The 20388-nt window shown below is 41.7% G+C and overlaps 1 pseudogene; it reads left to right on the top strand.

Moving 5' to 3' along the window:
- The first annotated feature begins 6942 nt into the window (after positions 1-6942).
- On the top strand, positions 6943-7042 carry LOC117079678 (annotated as a pseudogene).
- The last annotated feature ends 13346 nt before the right edge of the window (positions 7043-20388 follow it).

The raw sequence follows: 20388 nt of genomic DNA, 5'->3' as shown, positions 1-20388 counted from the left end.
GTCTTGATCTCCTGACCTCGTGATCCACCCGCCTCGGCCTCCCAAAGTGCTGGGATTACAGGCTTGAGCCACCGCGCCCGGCCAGAATTTTTTCATATCTAAAATGCAACATGGGGGCCAGGTGCGATGGCTCACGCCTGTAATCCTAGCACTTTGGGAGGCTGAGGTGGGTAAATCACTTGAGTCAGGAGTTCGAGACCAACATGGTAAAACACCATCTCTACTGAAAAACAAAAAATTTAGCCAGATGTGGTGGCGCGTGCCTGTAGTCCCAGCTACTCAGGAGGCTGAGGCAGGAGAATCACTTGAACCTGGCAGACAGAGGTTACAGTGAGCTGAGATTGCGCCACTGCACTCCAGCCTCGGCAGCAGAGTGAGACTTCATCTCAAAAATAAAATAAAATAAAATGCAACTTGGGTAATTAGATGATCACTAAGATTACTCTCTTAAGGACTATCTTACTTTCTGGATTTGGTTTAAAAGTCCACTTAGGTTGGCATGAATGTATATATATATGCATGTATATATTTATATGCTCAATATATGCTCAAGTCCTAGCATCCATCTAGATGATTTTGTAGCCTGGTACTACTTCTATCTCCCATCCACTCCCACCTCATCTACTCTGTACATACACATATACACACACACATATGCACACACGTGCATGTGTGCACACACATCCATGCACACGTGTGCAGCACATACATGTACCTGTGCATATGTGCACTTGCATGCATGTGCATAGCACACATATGCATCCACACACATACACAGATGCATACACATATGCTCATGCACATGTGCACACACATCACCAGTAAGCACACTAAACATTCCCTAGGCAGAGTCCTATTCACTGGCTCTTTTTCATCCCTTTCCTTCCCCACCTAAATTTATCAGTCTCTTTCTCCTGGGCCTTTCTAGGCTAGGGTAATAGGATAAATTAATCTATGATAAAATGCTAGTAATCTTATTTGTTTTATTTTCCAAATAAACTGAAAATCTGTGTTAATAGGGTCCTTGAAAGCCTGAACTTAAAGGTTTAAGCAAAATGGGGATTTCAGGCCCAAAAGGAGGCATTTGGGAGCAGGGTGTCCTGAGACGGTCCTTAGGTCCTGCTCACACAGTGATGGTGGCAGGAGGAGGGCCTGTGTCTGAGCCTTGCCCAGTCTGTGCCTCATAAAAATTAATCTATTCAGCTTCTAGGGTGGGGAATGTGTGGAAATAAAATGAAGCGGGAATCTTTTGGGCCTCTACTCCACCCAGGCTGGCACCCCGATGGAGCGCACATGCTCAGTCTCCCAGTAATCCAGCTTTAGAGGGAAAAAGAAGGCTTCTCTCGGTGGAAAAACCTACCTGTGGCCGTAATGATTTAGTAGGTGCCAGTCTAACCTGAAATAATAAATACCATTATGATGTCACTGTCTCACTGCTCATTTTTAGAGACTCTGGACCTTTCTTCCAAAAACATGAGCTTATGAATAAGACTCTGTGGTGCCTGACATGTCGTTCATGGGTCAGTGCAGGCGTGGTGGCTGGGCTGCAGGACAGGCTTAGGAGACCCTTCCAGCATGGATGGCGGTAGCTCGTGGGCACTCTTGCCCCTGAACTAACCCAGCTCAGACCTCAAGTGCCAGATTGATCTGAAACTCAGTCTTGCCTCAGCTAGCTGCAGAACAGCCTCCAGAGCCTGCCTGGACACAGTTTAGAAGGAAAATTTCCCTCTGTCCCTGACTGCCTGGCACGCCTTAAAATCATTTCATTTTGCTCTCACCTCTCTTTTTCTGAAAGTCAAAACATTACATGCATGTGTTTCGTGGAAAATAGCTAAGGATAAAATACAAAAGTCACATTTCTGTTACACAATTTCCACTCTCAAAGAAACATATCTTTTGGGTCACAAAAACAAGAGGAGTGAAAAATGCTGGAGAAAGAGGTGAAGAGAAAACATCTAATCGCAAATAACATTACCTACGTGTGTGTCCTTTGGGTACTACTAATAAGCTATTGGAGTACTACTAGTAGTATTGGATCTACTACTTAGATCATTCAGTGTTTCTTTTTCTGTGTCCAGTTTATCTTACTTAACATAATGTCCTCCAGGATCATCCATGAGGATTTTCCTTTGTTACAGCTGAGCAATATTCCACTGTGTATATGTACCACATTTTCTTTATCCATTCACCCACTGACAAATGTTTAGGTTGTTTCCATATCTTCACTATTGTGAATAGTGCTGTAATGAACATGGGAGTAAAGATATCTCTTCCACATACAGATTTCATTTCCTTTGGATATATACCCAAAAGTGGGATTTCCAGGTCATTTGGTAGTTCCACGTTTGATCTTTGAGGAAACTCCGTATCATTTTCCATAATGGCTGTAACAATCTACATTTCACCAACACTTATTATCCCTTGTCTTTATCTCATTGTGGGTTTGATTTGCATTTTCCTCACGATTAGTATTGCCAAGAACCTTTTCATATAACTGTTGGACATTTGTATGTTTCTATGGATAAATGTCTACTCAGGTCGTTTGCCTATTTTTAATCAAAGTATCTGGTTTTCAGGCATTGAGTGGTATGAATTTCTTGTATATTTTAGATAGTAACTATCAGATACATGGTTTGCAAACAACATTTTCTCCTATTTTGTAAGTTGTCATTTCATTTTGTTCATTGTTTCCTTTGCTATGCAGAAGCGTTTATTTTGATGTAATTCCATTTTTCTATTTTTGTTCTTTGTAATATGTGCATTTGTTGTCACATTCAAAAAAACTCATTGCCAAGACCAGTGTCAAGGAGATTTTTCCCTGTGTTTTCTCCTAGGAGTTTTATGTTTCAGGTCTTACGTTTAAGTCTTTTAATCCACTTTGAGTTATTTTTGTGTGTGATGCAAGATAAGGGTCTAATTTCATTCTTCTGCATATGGATATCCAGTTTTCCCAACACCATTTATTGAAGAGACTATCCTTTCCCCATCGTGTCTTCATGGTACCCTTGTCAAAGATTAGTTGACCATATGGCTGTAGATTTATTTCTGGACTCTACTCTGTTCCTTTGTTCTATGTGTCTGTTTTTATGCCAATACCATACTCTTTTGATTACTACAGCTTTGTAATATAGTTTGACAGTAGGACATGTGATGCTCCCAGCCTTGTTCTTCTTACTCAAAATTGCTTTGGCTATTCAGAGTCTTTTGAGGTTTCAGAAAAATTTTAGAATTGTTTTTTCCTATTTCTGTGAAATATGTCATTGAAATTTTGATAGGAATTTCATTAAATCTATAGATTATTTTGGGTAGTGTGGACATTTTAACATTAATTCTTCCTTTCCATGAAAATGTGCTGTCTTTTCATTTATTTGTGCCTTCTTCAATTTCTTTCATTAATGTCTTATAGTTTTTCAGTGTACAGATCTTTCATCTCCTTGGTTAAATGTATTCCTAAGTACTCTCTTCTTTTTGATGTTACTGTAAATAGGATTGTTTTCTAAATGTCTTTTTGATTAGTCACTTTTAGTGTACAGAAATGAAACTAATTTTTGGACATTGTTTTGCATTGTATAACTTTACTGAATCTGCTTATCAGTTCTAACAGTTTTTTGACAGAGACTTTAGGATGTTTCTGTGGGTGAGATCATGTCATCTGCAAACAGAGACGGTGTAGCTAATTCCTTTTCAATTTGGATGTCGTTTATTTCCTTTTCTTAGCTAACTACTCTAGCTAGAATTCGTGGTACTATCTTAAAAACAAATGATGAGGGTGAGTATCCTTGCTCCTGATCTTATGGGAAAAGCTTCAGGAAATGGTATTGCATATGTTGAACCATTCTTGTATCCAGGGATAAATCCCACTTCTTCATGGTGTATGATTCTGGTAATGTGCTATTGAATTCAATTAGCTAGTATTTTGTAGAGAATTTTTTCATCTATGTTCATCAGGAATATTGGCCTGTAGTTTTCTTTTCTCATTGTGTCCTTATCTGTCTTTGGTATCAGGGAAATATGAGCTTCATTAAATGAGTCTGAAGATGTTCCCTCCTCTTTCATTTTTTGGGAGATTTTAGGAATTGGTATTAGTTCTTCTTTAAATGTTTGGTAGAATTCACCAGTGATGCCATCTAGTCCTGAGCTTTTCTTGGTTGAAAGGTTTTTGATTACTCATTCAATCTCCTTACTAGTTATAGGTTTGTTCAGATTCTCTGTTTGTTTCTGATTCAATCTTGGTAGCTTGTCTGTTTCTAGGAATTTATCCATTTCTTCTGGGCTTCTCCATTTGCTGGAGTATAATTTTTTTTTTTTTTTTTTTTTTTGAGATGGAATCTGGCTCTGTCGCCCAGGCTGGAGTGCGGTGGCCGGATCTCAGCTCACTGCAAGCTCCGCCTCCCAGGTTTACGCCATTCTCCTGCCTCCGCCTCCCAAGTAGCTGGACTACAGGCGCCCGCCTCGTTGCCCGGCTAGTTTTTTGTATTTTTTAGTAGAGACGGGGTTTCACCGTATTAGCCAGGATGGTCTCGATCTCCTGACCTTGTGATCCGCCCGTCTCGGCCTCCCAAAGTGCTGGGATTACAGGCTTGAGCCACCGCGCCCGGCCTGGAGTATAATTGTTTATCCTAGTGTCTCATAATCCTTTGTATTTCTATAGTATCAACTGTAATGTCTTCTCTTTAATTTATTATTTTACTTGAGCCCTCTCTCTTTTTTTATTTGAGTCATCTCTCTTTTTTCTCTTAGTCTAGCTAAAGGTCTGTCAATTTTGTTGATCCTTTCAAGAAACATCAGCTCTTAGTTTTGTTGATCTTTTCTTTTTTTAACTTTTAAGTTCAGGGTTACATGTGTAGGATGTGCAGGTTTGTTACATAGGTTTTCAGTTGTCTTTCTTATCTCTATTTCATTTACTTCTGCTTTAGTCTTTATTACTACCCTCCTTCTAAGTTTGGGTTAATTAGTCCTTCTTTTTCTAATTTCTTGATGTGTAAAGTTAAGTTGTTTAATTGAGATCTTTCTTTTTTATTCATGCAGGCATTTATCACTATAAACTTCCCTCTTAGAACTGCTTCTGCTGTATCTCACGAGTTTTGGTGTGTTGTATTTCCATTGTTCAGGTGAATGTGTCTCCGATCAGGTCCCTTGGTAGACAGTGCTACTCCCAGAGCCCAGCTGAGAGGAGCTAGAACTGCGTCACTGGCTGCTTCATCATCCACAGCCTGGACTGAGCTGGGTGGGCCTGCTACTGGAAGTACAGGTGGGCATGGCTCTTCCCACATCCCTGGCTTGGCAGATGGAGTTGGTTGCAGGATCAAGGCCAGACATCAGCTATAGCCAAGTTTGCAGAGGGACAGGACTGTTCCCAGGTGTGTGACTGGGACCATCATCAACAAGCTGCCACCTGGTTCTGTCTTCCTAAAATGGCTTTGCTCAATCTTGGACTCCACTGGGGTTTGGCCACTCCCATCTAGATCCCAAAGTTCCCATAGAGGCACTTTTGACTGTGGGTGGCTGCTGTGGAAAATATGCATGGGGAGCACCGGTCCTCCATCCTGCTGATGTCACTCCTTTCTGATGGTTCATTCTCAGCTCTGCTCACCATTGAGCAGCCCAGGCATCATGAAGCCTCAGTACTCTTCCTTCGGGCCACATGGCCCACTCCTTGGCTAGACCTTTCATCAGCCGCACCCCAGATTTTCTAAAGTTCCTAGATTGAGACCAGAGCTTCTCCAGGATCCTCCAATCTTATCTGCCCCCATTTCAGGGGTTCTCTTGCATAAATCAAGTAATAAATAATGTGCAACCAGCTGCTCTCCTTCACCAATTTGCATGTGCCTCAGAAGCGCCACACCATACACTTGCAGTTGAATCAAAGGGGTATTTAAAGTATTCCTTTAAAAACTAGGCATGGCCAGGTGCAGTGGCTCACGCCTGTAATCCCAGCACTTTGGGAGGCCAAGGTAGGCAGATCATGAGGTCAGGAGATCGAGACCATCCTGGCTAACACGGTGAAACCCCGTCTCTACTAAAAACACAAAAAATTAGCCGGGCGTGGTGGCGGGCACCCGTCGTCCCAGCTACTCAGGAGGCTGAGGCAGGAGAATGGCGTGAACCTGGGAGGCAGAGCTTGCAGTGAGCCAAGATCGCACCACTGCACTTCAGCCTGGACAACAAAGCGAGACACTGTCTCAAAAAAAAAAACAAAAAAAAAACCTAGGCATTAAGTCTTTGTTTAGTAAAATAACCCTATAGTCATAGCATTGTTTGTATGGGAAAATTAGATTTGACTTGCATCACTTCTGCTTACAAAATTTCTTCCAAGAGCACAGACTGCCTTAAAGCCCAGCTGTATTTGAAAAACAGCCTTTTTCTTTTCCTCACCACTCTTATTCTTCTGGCATTTAAGTTATCTGATGTGTTTTTAAGCAAGATACCTATTCCAAGAAGCTTTTTTAAAAATTAAAAATTAAAGCTAGTGATGAAATGAAAAACACACCAGTACAGGGATCACTTTTTCAAATCCACCGAGTCATGTCACTGTGAAATAGAAGTAAAAAAAAATCAGGGCCAGGAGTGGTGGCTCACACTTATAATCCCAGCACTTTCGGAGGCCAAGGTGGGCAGACCACTTGAGGTCAGGAGTTAGAGATCAGCCTGGTCAACATGATGAAACCCCATCTCTGCTAAAACTACAAAAAGTTAGCCAGGCATAGTGATGCACACCTGTAATCATGGCTACTTGGGAGGCTGAGGCACGAGAATCACGTGAACCAGGAGGGGGAGGTTGCAATGAGCCAAGATCGTACCACTTCACTCCAACTTAGGTGACAGAGTGAGACTCTACCTCCAAAAAAAAAAAAGAGAAGTAAAAACCCATTTGAAGGTGGAACAACATGACTATCAATACATACAACTCCCAAGTCTGAAAATAAACTTCAAGTTACATGCTTGCTTCAGCAGCACATACACTAAAATTGGAATGCTGGAGAGATCAGCATGGCCTCTGTGCAAGGAGGACATGCAAATTCATGAAGAGCTCCATATTAAAATAAAATAATAACAATAAAACAATGTTCAAATTACAACAGACATTATTAAATATTTTTCATTATTGCCATCTTATCACTAATAGTATTCAGTTTGGTTTTCTACCATGTGACAATCCTTAAAATGCAATTTTGAATTATTCTTAAATTTATTTCCTTTATTTTAATGAATGTTTTCTGCTTCCACCCAAAGGCAAAATGAGTAAGAGGAGCTTTATTTTATAAACAAACAGGAGGCTTGGAGCTCATCAAGTTCTGATGCTGAGACTTGTTCAGGGAAATTCGCCCGGCTGCAGGCAGGTGGTCAGCTCTGGACTTGTCTGTGTGCACCTGAAATTGTGGTGGGTGAAAGTACAAACATGAGGATGTTCAAGTAAAGTCACAAGACCTGCATGTGCACTTCCTCAGGTGCTTGACTGACACACAGTTTTTAAGCATAGTAAACATCAGATCATTTCCAAGGTAGGACTTCCTTTCCATTTTTATTTTTATTTTTTTGCAATGACAGGTCCTCACTATGTTGCCCAGGCTGGACTCAAATTCCTGGGCTCAAGCGACCCTCCCACCTAGGCTTCCTGAGTAACAGACTACAGGCACACACCACCACACCCAGCTGAGGACCTTATTCCTTTATAACATACATGGTGTAAACGAAAGAGAAAGTTCTAGAGTTCCAAAGACAAATATATTATTATATTCAGGAGCTCTCCTTTCACTGCTAGCAACTTCAGAGTAATTATTTATTTAGAAAATATTCCTTTCAACTGCTTTTAGAGTGGTAATGCACATTCCCGAACTTCCTTCTACCTGGGAGGTCCCCTTGGAAAAGGTAGTATTTTTATCTTCTATGCTCTGAAGCCTAAGTAAAGGATGCTACTATCATGTCCTACATTTTTTCTGTGTACTAACAGCATTGTGATAACTGTAAGTGGATTTTTCTGTGAGGTATCTGGCATGTGTAAAACAAGGAAAGCTTGCCTGCATCTAATTAATCAGCAAGGGCTCCCTCTGCTGGTTAACGAAGATGCCAGGCGCCCACAAAGAATATCATAGGAGTGAATTCTTAACAAGGAAATTTTTATGAAAATAAATCAGATATTATACAAAATCACCAAAAATCTCAATACCTATGGAAAGTCTAGGATCTGCCTTTACCCTCCTTGTAAGCTAATAGGTTAGCCTATTTTGGTTTCATGGATGCTGGCAGAAGACATGAGACCCCTGGATCAGAGACATGGGACTTTATTACTCAGGACTTTATTACTCAGGACTCATGCATATAACAGTTCTCCTTTTCCTGAATGTGTATGGGGTTGGCATGGAGAGGCCCAGATGGATGTTTTACATGCAGTGGATTTGCGCCACATCTGACGAGCACTGAGCTTGGGGAACACACCATTGTCCCATCAAACAGTAAGTCAGTCCACTCTTTGTCTTGGAAGGAGACCTTACCCAGTTCCTCAAGGTTACTCACTGCAAACACAACCTGAGAAATGGCCAGGCTAAAGGGCAGCCAGGGCCTTGCATTCTTGAAATACCCAGCAAGACTTGCAGACATGCAAGAAACCCATGGAGAACTGTCTTCCTCAATAAATACTAGAAGGCTATTATTGCTAATAATTTAAAGTTTCAACTTCATTAAAGTCATTGCAGAATTTGTTTCTTCTTACCGTTTGTAGATGATTCATTTTACTAACTTTCCACCATACTATACTGTTGGTTAAAACTTTCTAAAACTAGAAGTGAAAATTTCACTACCTTTTATCAAATAGTAGTTGGTCCATTTAGTTGAATTAAAAATAAGGATAAGTGACAACTAATATTTCACAGAGTTTAAAAGTTAAAAAAAGTTAACTTACCATAACGTGAGACTCGTCAGTTATATGTGAATACTTTCCAGAGTCCCTTTTGAAGTATTCACAGTGATAGAATTTTAAATGGGATAGAGTATTATAAAATGGCAGAAATCCATAGATAAGCCCTTAAACTTATAGCATCACAGAATTTAAAGCCTTCGGGTTCGACAGAAACCAATTATAATATTTTGACAGCTGGCTTTTATGTTCTTATTTTAGCATTAGCCAAAAATCTTGTACCACCACAGCGTAACTGTTTTAAATCAAGAAGTGGTCGAGTTTCCACTATTGCTATAAACATTTGCCTTTATAGAATACTTGACTGTCTCCAAAGTGTTTTTGCACACCTTCTCTCCTTTGCACCTCACCTTTACCATAAGGTTTAGGTAGAAGATTTTGATATCTCCCTTTCATTATTGAGGAAACTAAGAAGCAGAGCAGTCACATGAGAGCTGGGAGCTGGTGCAGCCCATTCTGAAGAGCTGGGCTGTATTTGTACCCCATAGCTGCTCCCCCACTTCACCACCAGCTTCCCCACTCTATCAGGTGAGAGGCTGCAGATGGCTGGTCACAGAAAACCTTACTCATACTTACTTCACCTACAAGGAATTTACAGGCTCTCCTGACTGAGCAAGTCCAGGGGAGGGGCACACTTCCAGGGAGGTTTGCTGAGGGTGCATCTGTGGTCTGCCGTCCTCAGGGTGCATGCTCCCTCCCAGGCTGACTCGTCTCATTAGAGTAAATTGCCCACAGCGATTCCAGGTCCAATGCCCACCCACCATCACTCAGATGCAAAGGGATGTCCTCCTCTCAACCATCAAAGAACATTCTTGAGCAGCCTTCTAATTAGGCCAACCTAAACCAATAGTTGTGGCTGGGGCAGCCGGTGGTGGGGGAGGTCATAGATGCTAAGCTGCCACCCTAACGTCCATTACACTGATAATTTTGAAAAGTGCTCACGATGCAACACTCAGTTTGCAAGGTGCTTTCTATGGATAACTTGCTAAGCTTTAACTGTCTCTGAGGTCATGCGATAAATGCAATGCTTCATATGAATTAACTAATTTATTTTCCACACCCTTACAAAAACCTTATTAGGCAGGTGCTACTGTTATACTCATTTTAGAGATTAGGAAACCAAAGCTGAGAGAGGTTAATTGACGTGTCCAATGCCACACAGCTCAGAGGCGAGAGATCCTAGATTCAGGTTGACAGGCTGATCCCAGAGCCCACATGCTTATCCACAGCACCAAGCCACTGCCTGTGGAGGAAGGAAAAACAGGAGTCCTGTGGCTACATGAATTTGGGAAGTCCTGCATAACATATTCCCGTCTTGGAGACTCGCAGTGCACATTAGGATAAGAATATTCTGAGAAATCCTGCAGGAAAGAAATTTATGTAACTTGCTTAACTCAACATTTCCCAAACTCACATTGCTACAGAGCTTTTCTTGTCTAACACCTCCAGGGAATAGCTTTCCACCCATTTATCTGTCTTCGGTGAGGTACTCTGTCATATGACTACAATAAAATTCATGATAAATCAGCTCCTTTTCCATGGAGAGCCTTTGTTTTCCTCGTTTTGCTTTGCGTTCGCAAGTTCAACCAAGGCTCAGGGTCCCACGGTGCTGCTGTCTCTTCCCTGTTACACTGCCCTGATTGACAGTGCAGTGATGGTCAGTGGGGGCTCTGTGTGGAGGGGAGACTGCCTCCTAGGCTGGCATCTCATCTGTTTCCAGTACTTTTCTAAGTGAGAGTGTTTGGACACTGAACAAAATGAGTACTGGTAAGACAAAAATAGAGCAGCACTAACACTTCTGATCCCAACATTTTAAAGAATTATACAGGAGTGCTCACTTAGCTTTTAGTAAATAGAGAACAGTTTGTCCTTGCAGACATTCCTCAGGAAGAGAGAGGAGGAGGCACTACTAATAATTAGGTGGTTCTGTCCAGGCGCGGTGTCTCAAGCCTGTAATCCCAGCACTTTGGGAGGCTGAGACGGGCGGATCACGAGGTCAGGAGATCGAGACCATCCTGGCTAACATGGTGAAACCCCGTCTCTACTAAAAAATACAAAAAAACAGCCGGGCAAGGTGGCGGGCGCCTGTAGTCCCAGCTACTCGGGAGGCTGAGGCAGGAGAACGGCATAAACCCGGGAGGCAGAGCTTGCAGTGAGCTGAGATCCGGCCACTGCACTCCAGTCTGGGCGACAGAGCGAGACTCCGTCTCAAAAAAAAAAAAAAAAATTAGGTGGTTCTGAGCTGTTTTAGTCCATTCTCGCATTGCTATAAAGAAATACCTGGTTTAAAAAAGAAAAAGAGGGTGAGTTGGTTCACAGTTCCACAGGCTGTATAGGAAGGACAATGCTGGCATCTGCTGGGCTTCTGTAGAGGCCTCAGGAAACTTCCAATCATGGCAGAAGGGGAAGTGGGAGCAGGAGCAAGAGAGAGAGGAAGAAGTACTACACACTTTTAGATGACTAGATCTCATGAGCACTCACTCAGTATCATGGGATGGATGGTGCTAACCCATTCATGAGAAATTCATCCCCATGATCCAATCGCCTCCCACCAGACCCCACCTCCAACACTGGGGATAACAATTCAATACGACATTTGAGTAAGGCAACATCCAAACTCTGTCATGGGCCCTTCTGATGGGAATGTGTGCAGAGTGCTCCCCACTGTTACAAAGTTATTTCACTTCTGTGGCCCCGTGTGTCACATACAAAACCCTCTCCCTCCAGGCTCCTGACTTGATGTCTGAGTATCTGACTTGGGCAGGGTCTGTCTTCATTTCCTCATGTTTTTGTAATGTGTCTCTTGTCCACAAAGTCAACTGTCAGTCCATTGTCATTTGCTGCTCTGGTACAATTTCCTCAGGCCACTTGTTTTTCAAAGCATACACCTGGGAAGTGATCGTTTTTATTTGAGTCAATAAAAATGTCACTGACTCCAAAGCTACTTCAGGCTGAGAGCAGGTATGTGTGCACGGCAGCTCTAACCTGGGAGCCCACCTTTGACTTCACAGCCATCTTGATGTTCAGGCTCCCTACTGGCTCTACATTTGCCTGTCTGCTCTCCAGGAGATGCATTTGAAATCTCAGCATTTTTGTCATCGACTGAGTGCAGAAAGTCAGTCTTGGCATTATTGCCCATCAGCAACTTGTGGTCGCTGGCCAGGAAGTTCTCAATCTCATGGTGATGCAGAAACTTGTACTGGAGGATTAGGGCTCTCCATTAGTCACTGTCCTGAGAAAGTGATTATTTATTCTACAGAAAACCTATTCTTTTCAGGATGTGCCAGCTTACATGGCTCAACCCAGACAGGGTGCCAAGACCTGGGAGGACCAGTGCATGACTGCTGCTCTTCTAACTTCTTCTCCAGCAGAGCACAAATAATTCTCTCCATGCTGCCGAGGCCTCATTACTCTCACTTCAGCACTTCCAGATATCATAAATCCATCCTCATCCTGGGATACAGGCCTGGAGTCAGGGAAGAGAAGTCTAGGGACAGAGAACTCAACACCTCTTCTTTAACACTCCAGGACCAATATGGAGCTGGGATTCTGGGCAAACACATCCTTCCACTCTGCCGCACAGCCCTGGCTGAGATCTGTTGGCCTCCCAGGCATTTGAAAGCCAGATCCATCTTTTTTCTTGTTTTCCCTGGAGACATCAGCAGATTTTGTGTCCCCATATTTGTCAAAGTATCAAGACCCCAGGGTTGGTGATATTTGCAAAACAAAGGAGGGGCCCAGAAGCCTCAGCAACCATGACTGGACACATCTGATGGCAACTGATTCACTTCTTATAACACAGACACCCTCATCCGTGGCCTTGTCCTCAAAGTGCCCGCTGTGTTCTCTGGGAGTCTCAGCCTGCCTGTAATTGAGAAGTAACTGCTTGAATCTGTCCATGGCCTTTGCCATGATCAGACCACCAACATCTGGGACAATCTGGGAGTATATTTGCTAGGGACAGTCACAGAGACAGATCCAGGACACTTGAGAGTTTAAATAGTGGCTGTTTGGACACTCAGAGCACAGTGATATTCAGAAATGTTTGGTGCTGCCTCTGAAGAAAGCATGGAAGGAGAGAGGTGCAGTCATGAATCTACATTGACTGCATTTCTCTAAGTGAGCCATGAACAGTTTATGAACCTTCCTCAAAACCCTTTTAGATGGCTGTTGCTTTCTGGAATTTCTCTATGTGGTGGTGAAATTAACATGAGTTGACTTTGATGTCTAGTTTTGATATCTAGTCTAAAGTGAGGGAATAGGTAAGAGAACAGATTCTAGAGAAAGAATGCTTGAGTCCTAGTTCTGAATGCTGTTCCTTAGCCCTGCTAAGCCTCACTTTCCTCATGTATAAAATGGGTATAAGAGTATATCATGCAGCCTCACAGGACTGCTGGATTAACAGCGTTAACACATGTGAGGGAGATTAAAAATGTCCACACCTCCATCTCTCCCTATGTCATCTATGTCTTTGCAATGTGGTTCTGCAGCTCCTCCCATCAAGAGGCAGAGTCTCTTCCTTGAGTCTGAGCTGGCCCTGTGACATTCTGGCTGATAGAACTGGGTGGAAGTAGCATCCTGCCATTTCTGAGTCAGCCTCAGGAGGCCATGCATTCTTTCACCTCCCCTCTTGGGAACCCATTGCCACCCTGTGAACACAATGAAGCCAGGCTGGTGGGTGATGAGAGACAAGTGGCCCAATTGCCCTATGACTCTTGCCATGCGATGGTTAACTGTGAGAGATGTGAGTGAAGCTCTCTGAGACCAACCAGCTTCAGCCACACCACCCTCCAGCTGACCACAGATAAAAGGTCAAGCCCAGCCAAGATCGGTCAAGCTGAGCCCCATCCACCCAGAGATTCATGAGGAATAATAAATGGTTCTTGGTTTAAGCCAAACTCAGGCTACTATACGAAATACCATAGGCTGAGTGGATTCATCAACACACAGTTATTTTCAGTCCAAGTTCATGGTGCCAGTAGGTTCTGTCCTTGGTGACGGCACACTTCCTAGTTTGCAAGTGGGTGCCTTCTCACTGTGTCCTCACACAGCACAGAGGCTGCACTTTCTTCCTCTTCTTATAAGGGCACTGATCCTATTGTTGGGGCTCCACCTTCATAAACTCATTTAAATCTAATCACCTCCCAGAGGCCCCACCTCCTAATGCCATTGCACTGGGGAGGAGGGCTTCAGCATATGAATTTGGTGGTGGGGTGCACAATCATTTCATTCATAAAAAGGCACTAGTTCTGTAGTCATTTGCTAACTGACAAACAAAACCTAACTGATATCACATGTAAAGGCTTCAATGGGCATATATTAAGCGCTCAAAAAATATGAGTCATTATTATTGTCCAACACAGCAACTTAAAAATATAGATTTTCATCCAATGTACAAACCTGAAATTTGTAGAGTCAAGAATGGTCACATTATTTTTAAATGTTATACAGTTATAAAGAAGAGGTCACATTATTTTTAAAAATAAGCAACTTCAACAAATGTTTTCATGTATTATAAAGGGTTTCAACTGTGGCAAGTCTTTTGTGCCATGTCCTTTCATATGAAAGATACAGTGGCTGAAAATGGACTGGTGGGGGAGAGATAGTTAGTGAACAATAGCAAATGGTTGTAATTTTTCACGATGGAAGAACATGGGGCTAAAAGTCGATGATAGCAGTGGAACTCTCACAGATCTTTCTGAGATGGGGAATGGGATCACTTTCCTGATCATTTCTACTATGGGTTTGAATGCTTACACAGTAGGATGGTCTTTATGAGGTCAGAAACCATGGAAAATGGGAAAAGAAGCTAAATTAAGGAATGAGAGCAGGGTGAGAATACAGAAAATCAAGAAAACATCAAGGGCTGAATAAATCATTTTCGTAGGTAAGAACCCCAGCTCCCGAGCTCACCCCAGGTGAGTGATTACAGATGGCTTATTTTCAAATGCATTTCCACAGTTGGGGGGGGGGGGGGTCATAGAATCCCAGAATTCTGTAGCCAGCAAAGACTCCAGAGGCCCTGTCCTAGCAGAGCAGTTTACTGACATCTGCCATCTCTTCCTAGGTAGGTTCACTGTTAGCTGCTGTGAGCAGGAATGCTGCCTTTAACTTAGCATTCCCTATTTCTCTAAGAATATATATTACTATAATTCTGTTTTCAGTTTGATGTTGATACACAACTGTTCCAACAAATAAATGTTCCCATCTTTGGTTAACTCATTTGGCCAGAAAGCAAGTTCACAGATTTTCCTTGCCATCCCTCCAAAGAAAAAAAGTAAGTGTGTCATTGTGTTTTCATGCTAACGAGCATTAAAAAATTAATGCTTGGAGGCTCTCCAGCCCAGGGTAAATGAGTGGATATAAATACATACTTCAGTAGTATGTCGGAAAATACAGATTGCCAACTAAATAGCCATTCTCTTTTTATCTTCTTTTTTTAATCAACCTAACCCAATTTTGTCTGGGGCAGCAACATTGCTATTACAAAAAAAAAAAGAAAAAAAAAACCTCTCCCAGGCTCTTTTGCAGCCAGGTGTATTCTATGACACTGTTCACAACAAGTCTGGTAAAACCACTGAGGTTGAGTGACTCTCCTGAATGCAATAGAACCCAACTGTAACTGTCATGAACCCGGGGGCCACTTGTCTCTATGTAGACAACTCAACTAAACTGTAAGACACTATGACACAAGGAAATGCCAAAGTGTTACATAAAGCACTGTAACACTTGTACCACCACAAACACTGTAACAACGTACCAATGTACCACCACAAACAATGAAACACATCTAGAAGTTGAAAGGGAAACGTGTGTGTGTGTGTGTGTGTGTGTGTGCACATGTGTGTTGGAGAGGTGGAAGTAACATTGTTAACAGTATTGTGTTTCTTGAAGACCAAGCCATAGTATCCATAATGATTCATGGTTGTTTCTAAAGCTCAAGTCTTATGAGAAAAGTACACCCGGAACCCTGAACTTAAATAAATGTCTTTACTCATCTGAAGGCCAACTCAATTTTATGGGCCAAATTGAAATTGACTCCAACCTTCCTTTTGCTTTGGGGCCATGGAGTCTGCGTGTCTCCCATAGTCCATTCATTCATTAAACATTTGTTGAGCACTTACTCTGGGCCTGGCTCTGCAATACCAGAGTAAGTTACATTCAGAAAACTAAATTCCATGTCACAAACGAGTAGGGCTAGCTTGGACTGGGGCATTTGGAATATTCATGTGCCAAGCATAAGACTTCTGGTTTGTGACGTGCAGTGGTGATGGTGATGGGAATCAACTGCTGTGTAGGAGTAGCTGTAATTTGAACCAGAGTATTTTGTTCTGGGTCAGGTGCATCAATAACTTCTAAAATAATCTACATTTCCAAAGTCACTTTAATCCATTCTTAGTCTTCGCTTTTATGAATTCTGAACACCTAAATGTGTCTAGGGTTTGGATCCAAAGATAAATAGTTTCCATTTCTATCCCTGGTTAGAAACAACATACAAATGGAAAAGTTGGGTTCAAAGGCACATTAATCACTCATTACAAGAGATGCCAATAGATGGCCTGGTCTTCATACCACTTCTCCATTTCACAGGAAATCTGGCAACACTTCATCATTACTGGGCACTTATTAATCACTTTCCTCTGTATATTTTATAACAGTATTTGTCACTATAGTGATTCCCTGAAAACTGAGCTGGTAAGCCAGCAGAGACGCCTTCCTCCTTTGAGCAGGCTAAAATTAACTGCTCATTATGAAGTGCCACAGGAAAGCTACTAATGTGTCTTGTCCAGGAACAGTCACTTAAATCTATCACTGCTTAATGATGTGAGCTATGAAGTCTCCATGTTCAACACTCATACCCTCCCCTTCCCTAAGAGACTGGATGATCTGAGCTCCCCACTCCAGAAACTTAGCCATTGTTTGCAGCAGCATTTAGGTTCACTTTTAAGCGATTGCTGCTAAGCAAATTTACGCTTGTCTGCCTTGGCTGTTCTTTGGTAATTCAGTGCAAGGGTCCTAGAATAACCCAATATAAAATAAGCTAGTGGAAAGTGACTCTTATTGGAAGGGAACATTAACACCCACAGCACTGTAAGCAACCATAAAGGAATTCCAAGTCCTCTCTGAAAGTGGACATTATTGGATCATGATTATGAATTTGCATACAAAGTCTCAGACTGTCTGCTTTCCACTTGCTGTTTATGCTACTTGGCAGACATTTGAAAGCTAAGACAGGACTTCTGGGAAGATGAAGTAGGTGTGCTCTTCCTGTCTCCTGCCACCAAGTACAACTAAGAACGCTGGACATTACATATAAAACACTGAAAGGTACAGAGAAGAAGCCAGGCTAGCTAGAGACCTGAGAAACATGATATGGGTTTCCTGTGTTTTCTTTTTGTTTCGCATATCCTGGACTTAAAGCTGAAGAAGCTGGCAACCGGGAAGTGCCAACAGGAAGAGGCATTAAAAAGCCCCAAGGAAAGCTGATCCTCCCTAGGTAAGGGACCAGGAAAGAGGCAGCCTATCAAGACAGAAAACTTTCACAAGATAACCTCCCTGCCCCAGCCAAACACCACAGAAATAACGATGATCCCACTCTCATACCATGTCAACAAAGGCCAGGTTGGGAGCCTAGATTCCCACTCTCTCTGGGTTATAAGGGGGTGCCCCATCCATTCTGCTCCCTACCCCACCAGGGTGGTGTCAGTGGACACCACATGGGGAGGCTGGACTTGCACTCCCACTCAGCACTAATGAAGTGCCCCTCCCTCTGCCAGCTGTGCTGGTGTCAGAGAGGCCTAGAGGAGAGTCAGGAATGTCACTGTAGCCCACTGCAATGAGACTATCTCTGCCGTGGTGTCAGGGGAGGCCTCATGAGGAACGGTCCTCTTCTTCACAACCAAGGACATATCGATGGAAGTCCCAACACCCAGAGCAGTGAGGAGACACCCCCACTGTCAGTGGAGACTGAGTGGAAAACCTGGGCTTCTATCCAACCTCGAGGTAATGAGGCAGCACCCTCCCCTGCCCTGTCCCCAGCAGTGTCAGAGGACGCTCACCAAAATCAAGGGTTTAAATAAGATCTTGAGTCTCATTACATAATACTTAAGTGTTTGGGTTTCTGTCTGAAATCACACATTATAACAAGGAAAAGGAAGATCTTAAATTGAATGATGAAAGAAAATCACAGCATGCCTACACTGAGATGACACAGATGCTAACACTACCTGACAAAAATTTTTAAGCAGCCAAGATAAAAATACTTTGATCAATAGATACAAGCATGCTTGAAACCAATGAAAACATAGTCTTGGCAAAGAAACAGAAAGTCGCCATAAGAAATAGAAAAAAAAAAAAACAAATAAAAATTTTAGAACTGAAAAATATAACCAAAATAAAAAACTCAATGGATGGTCTCAACAGAATGGAAGGGACAGAGAAAAGAATCTGTGAAGAGGACAAAATAGTAGAATGTACCCAATCTGAATAACCAAGAAACCAGACTGAAAGAAATAGAAAGCAGATTCTCAGAGACCTGTGGTACTGTCACAAAACCTCTAACATTTGTGTCAACAGAGTCTCAGAAGGAGAGGAGAAAGCGGACATGCCTGAAAAGTGCCCAAAGGAATGATGGCCCAAAACTTTGTAAATTTAACAAAAGACAAGCCTTCGATTAAAGAAGCAAAGTGAATCCAAAATAGGATAAACCCAAAGGAATCAAGTCATAATTAAAAACATCATAATTAAACTTCCAACAACTAGGACAAAGCAAAGCAAATTTCTTTAAAAATCTAAAGAAAAACAATACCTCATTTATAAGGGGAAAACAATTCAAGTGACAGACTTCTCATCAGTAGCCATGGAGGCCTGAGGAATGGCACAGTGATTCAAGTGCTGAAAGAAGAGGATCGTTAGACTAAAAATCTACATCCAGTGAAAATATCCTTGAAGAATAAAAGGAAATTCAAAAGATCCTCTAATTAAGGAAAACCAAGAGGATTTGTTGCCAACAGGACTACCCTAAAAGAATGGCTACGAGTTCTCTAACCAGAAAGGAAAGAATGAAAGAAGAAATCTTGGTACCTCAGGAAGGAAGAAAAGACACAGTAAGTGAGAATATGGGTAAATACAACAGACTTTCCTTCTCTTACGTCTTCTAAGTTCTTTCTAAGTCCTTTCTAAGAAAGAAAAACAGAGAACAAACAGAAACCAAAATATAAAACATACTTAACTCCTAACTTATAAATATCTGCATATAGTCTAAACATAACCTAACTATATGTTGTTTATAAGGAACTCATTTCAAACATAATGATATAGGTGGAAGGTTAAAGGATGGAAGAACATATATTATGCAAATATTAATCAAAGGAATGGAGGAGTAGCTACATTAATATCTGATAAAGTAGGCTAAAGAGTAAAAAGAAAAAGAAAAAATACCAGCAACTGAGAGGGACATTACATAATAATAAAAAGTCAATCCATCAGAAGGCATAGTAATCCTAAATGTGTATGCACCAAAAAACAAAGCCACAAAATATGTGAAGCTAAAACTGACAGAACTTAAAGAAATATACTGATCCATAATTATAGTTGAAGACTTCAACATCTGTCCTTCAACAACTGTTAGAACAACTAGAACTTCAACATCTGTCCTTCAACAATTGTTAGGACAACTAGGCAGAAGATCATCAAGAAAATGGAATAAATCAACAACACTACAAGTTCTAATCAACATTTATGGAATATTTCCCCTAACGAGCAGAGCGTACTTTTTTTTCAGAGATCCAGAGAAAATACACCAAGATAAACCACATTCTGTGCCATTTTTTAAAATCTCAACAAATTTAAATGAATTGAAGTCATTCTCTGACCACATAGAAACAAACCAGAAATCAAAAATGAGAAAATATCCAAACATGTGAAAACTAAAAACTCTCTGAAACACCTCTGAAAATCCATGGATCAAATAGGACGTCTCAAGAGAACTAAAAAAATACATTGAAGTCAATGAAAATGAAAATACAGCATATTAAAATTTGTGGGAAACAGCTAAAGTCGTGCTGGAAGGGAAGTTTATACCACTAAGTGTATACATTAGAAAACAGAAGAGTTTCAAATTAATAATTTAATTTCCCACCCCAAGAACCTAGAAAAAGAACAAAATTAACTAAAGCAAGCTGAAGGAAGGAAATAACAATAAGAGCAGGAATCAATGATACTGAGAAGAGAAAAATAAGAAAGAATGTCAGGTTTTTTTAAAGTTAGTACATTGAAAAGATCTATAGACTTGGCAAACCTCTAGCAAAATTGACAAAGGACTAAGGGAGAAAACCCAAAATGTCAAAATCAGGAAGGAAACTGGAGATCTCACTTTCCTTGCAAACATCAGAAGGATAAGAGGCCGGTGCATGCAGAGGACAGAACCCAAAGGGGCACACACCTGGGCTGGCTGGTGTTCAAGCTGGAGGCTG

The sequence above is a fragment of the Trachypithecus francoisi genome, unplaced genomic scaffold, assembly GCF_009764315.1.
Source record: "Trachypithecus francoisi isolate TF-2019V2 unplaced genomic scaffold, Tfra_2.0 Lachesis_group7, whole genome shotgun sequence".
NCBI lineage: Eukaryota > Metazoa > Chordata > Mammalia > Primates > Cercopithecidae > Trachypithecus > Trachypithecus francoisi.
This window is presented reverse-complemented; position numbering and strand designations above follow the sequence as displayed.